The sequence below is a fragment of the Haplochromis burtoni genome, unplaced genomic scaffold, assembly GCF_018398535.1.
Source record: "Haplochromis burtoni strain Fernald_Lab_line unplaced genomic scaffold, NCSU_Asbu1 Contig_206, whole genome shotgun sequence".
Lineage (NCBI taxonomy): Eukaryota > Metazoa > Chordata > Actinopteri > Cichliformes > Cichlidae > Haplochromis > Haplochromis burtoni.
The window spans coordinates 732,633-737,205 of NW_024582567.1; positions in this window are offsets into that span (position 1 = coordinate 732,633).

Consider the following 4,573-nt stretch of genomic DNA (forward strand, 5'->3'; position numbering starts at 1 on the left):
CCCCCCCCCTCATTTTTAATGAGCACTTGCGAGGTGTTTTTGTTCATGTTTTCTGTGGTGGTGGACGAAATTGATCATTTGATCGTGTGGGACTTTTTTTTTTATTTCCATGGTCTGCAGGTAGGTGTCACAATTGCTTTGACTATAAAACGACAAAGGACGCCACCCCTTAGCCTCACGTTTTAACCCACATAACCTTTACTCCAAATCGGATCTGGTGCCACCATTTAGTCGGAATGACAGCTGCTACTGCTTTCTAAGCCCCACGCAGACTGGGACTTTTTCTTCAGCTCACGTTTGTCAGAATGTTATTGTATTATTTCCGCCGTTCTGTTTGAGGCAATTTGGACGACAATTACATATGCTGGTTTGAAACCGATCTCCCATTATATGTGATTTACATGTTATTTCTCAGGTTCCTCTAGTTTGCTTATTTGCCACGGTATATTATTTCAGTATATATTTACGTGTGAAAATAAAAACTAAAATTTGGCCTGAAACCGAGGTGTCTTGGGGACGCAAAGTGGACCGAATTGAACTGAAGTGAACTTGAGGACTTCAAAGTGGAATAGCCTACATTTGATATTTATTTTTTTAAAAGGATGGCGAAACGATGCCTATAATTTATGCAAGTTGTATTGCAAAAATGGGAAACTGACATCGTCCGTTTGTTTTGTAAATATATATACATACATACATATATATATATATATTATGGACGGTTTTTATTTGAAACGCATTTGGGAAAAAGGCGACCCAATCTTGTTATCAGGAGTACTTTTACTAATTTATATCTTTGAATGTAAATAAAATCAAAACTCGCTGGTAAAGATATACTGGTGGGGTATTATATCCATTATTCAAATGAGAAAATATTAAACTGTTTTCCCAACTATTACATTCATCTTTGGCAGTCTTTCTTTTAGTCATAACACTGTTTAACCCTGTTGCATTTTTTATTCCTTTTTTTATTCTTTCTGCTCATTATTCTTTTGTTTTGTCAGTTGCAGATGGGAGATGTTTGATGAATCTCACTTTTCATGAAGATTATGAGTTCTCACAGATTGCACAATCCATTCTTTCTAAATGGACAATCATTTTCTTTTAAAGCGTCTGGTCAGGGGATCTCCCTCGGTCACATATTCAGGACCTTGATGGGGATAAACGAGATGCTTATTTTATTTCATTTTTCTCCCAGCTCCCCTCTCCCTGCCACACATTTATTTTTCAGTGTGATTAATACAGCCGTGGGACGCATCGGGCATTATGGGCTCCCAGCGGGGCCGTCCCTGGAGCTTTTTAGCCTGGTTCAGGATGGGTCAGCACTGCCTGCTTCATTACAGCACGGCATTGAGCAATCCATAAAAGTCTATCTAAGCATCTGCCAGCTCCAATGGGCTGTGTGATGGGCCCTAATCGGACAGGCTTTTCACTGCTTTTCATCATGGCTGGATATTATATCACACAGCTAACTGAACAAATTAGAAAGAAAAAAGGTAGTCTTTAGTTATTATTATTATTATTCTAATTATTAATTTAAATATTTTTTCACCTTATTGTGATATAAGGTATGAAATACTCAAATATACAATATTGACATCCTCCAAGAAGAGGCCTCCATCATTGCTCCCAGCTAGACTAAAAGCTAATCCTTCATTTTCCAGTTGAATTTGTGCTTTGGAGCAGTCCAAATGTCATGGGACCCCCACCCCTCCCCATGCCAATGACGTAATATTTAGCTGCTACCAAGGGAGCAGTGGAGGGTAAACCTACCTTAACTCACTTAGACCACCTTTTAAGTTAACACAAGTCTTTGTAACATAAATGCATACTTTGCTCAAAGAGTAAATAGTGTTACACTCCCAGGATGGTGTAAAAGTCACCTTTGGATTATTCATGAAACCATCACTATTTTTTTTTCAGGTTCTTTGGTTCATCAGTGCTGTGAATTGAAATATTTTATCATTTACCTCTACCTCACTAACAGACTGCTGCAGTAGACGGAAGACATGAATGTTATAGCACCTGGCCAGTTTCTTCCTCAGTCAAAATGCTTTCATTAGCAGCTGATTTATTGAAATGCATACTTTATTCTCAGGTGGGCTCCCCCAGGGACGCGCACTGTTGTCAAATAGCACCGGAGGCAGTCTCGAGAGCACATAGGGGCCCTGCCTCTCACTCGCTTTTTCTTTCTGTCACCTGCTGCTGCTCCCTTCAAATGTCAACATTTGCTTGCAATAAAAAAGTGTTATTGTTTCATTCAAAAAAAAAAAAAAAAAAAAAGAGAAAGTGCTCGGCAACCAGTCACCTTTGAACACATGAAAAGAAACTTCCACCCCTCCTCTTTGTTTAACTGAGAGCAACGGCAGGTGAAAATAGGAACAAGGCGGCCATTGCACATGACAAATTTCAAGCTGTGAAACCCCTTATGAAACAATTGTGAATTTATGCCACAATTAGTCACAATTGTGCAGAGGAATTCCTGACTCTTTTGAAATAGCTCTTCTTTGGTCCACATCCATTCAGACTATTTGTGGAAGAAACTAGGGTAACCTTGACACAGCCTCGATATTGATCCTCAAGGGCAAAACAGACGGTTTGCTTAGTACCATAAAGCAATGTTTTAGTGTCGGGGAATGATTTAAACTAATCTAGATATTCTTTTAGTTCCATGCACTGCATACCAAATAAAGACATAATCCCATCAAATAGCCTACCAACAAAGATGCGATCGTTACTAAGGACTAGTCGTCATTGAAAACTACATTGATGTTATCGCAGGGCTCATAGACTTCATGCGAGCACAGACTTGAGAGCAAGTGGACTCATTCCCCTTATCGCTGATCAAATAAGTAGCTCGCATATGCAGATAATTCATGAGCTCTGTGTATCTTTTATCCTCCTATCAACACTTTCTCCTCCAAAATGGCTCAAGCGTTTATCTCTGATACACACCTGCTGAAGCTAAAGTTTCACTGTAGCCAATTACTATTTTACAGTTGTCCTTTACTGGAGGTGCAGTGTTAATTTGACATGATGTTAAGGAAGACTATTAGGCAGTTGACTGATTTGCTACAGATGCCCAGATGTTAAAAGAAAAAGTGACACTTGCATATTATTTTAGATTCAGTATGCATGTGTCTATCATGGGCAGACAGAAACAAGAATAATTAGCCTGTTTTCTTGCGTTGAGGATGTAATGCAGCTATTCTCTTGCATGATACAGTGAGATCATGTTTTTAAAATTGCATATAAAACACTAAAAAATAACCAGCTGAAATTCCAAGATGTGAACTTAGCTTCATAGAGCTATATCAGAAACAATACCACTTATTTTTTTATAGCAAATTTGAGGTCTTGTGTAAAAGTAAGGCAAAATAATATGAAAAGCACCATTAGCCTTTAATGTAACCTGTCTTTCATTTTAACCTGTTTGATGCTATTAAACCCTCCATGGTAAACTCACCCATTAAGACCTATCCATAAATACTGCTGATGTTCAGAGTCAAAGGTAAGTACTACAAATATTCAGGGAAAAACCGAGAGACCAAAGAGAGAGGCGTACAAATCAGGTGCAGTTGTGTTTAATAAAACACATCAAAGTGAATGAGGGGGGACGTTAAAAATGAGTCCAAGGTCCTGTCCTCTCGTAAAGGTGTCAAGTGAAATGTTCACTACTCTGGATGATCAAGGGGAGAGTAAGTTGTGCAGGATTTCATAGTGATCCTTACGGGTCTAAGTCCACACATACACACACACACACTCGCTCTTAGACTGAGACACACTAATACATGTCCGCACAAAAGTCTAAACAAGGCCATTAGGAGCCTTGACTTCCACTCCTAATTGACAGTTATGTTTAATGCCTTTGGTGAGTAAACACTTTGCAGTAGTGGACTCCACCTTTAGGTTGTCAATCAGGCAAAAATTGGTAGGCGGCTGTGAAATCTCCTGCAAAGCTGAACATAAAAGGTAAGGTGCAACATACATGCGATGCAATTTATTGAACTATTAAATCTTGTGTGTGTGTGTGTGTGTGTATGTGTGTGTGTGTGTGTGTGTGCGTGTTTGTCAAAAGCAGTTTGTGAAAACACACGCAACATAGGTGTATTTATTTAAAAGTGTTTTGCTCACAACTATACCATAAGCACAAAAATAAGTTCATAATGCTGTATATACTAACGCAACTCCATATCTACATCAAGTATGGAGAACCTTCACAGACATCTAAGTATAGACTTACATACAGTATATGCACTATAATGAAGACAACACATATTGTTAACAATACTATGAGAACTATTATGTTTACATGCATACTTTAACTGAAATTCCACTGATAGCGCTACACCTTTTATTTTTCTAGGTCATACAGTGGGACATTAAATGATACACATCACATTATCTAAGCATCACACATACACAACATGCTTGTTTGCAAACACTAATGGTGCACTCAGTGCTGGACCTTGTAAAAAGTAAGAAACAGAATGAGTGACAGCGTGGTGACACGAAGCATACGATCAGAACAGTAAAAGATGCCACTGTCACGTAAGTGTCACTACTGTCCCAC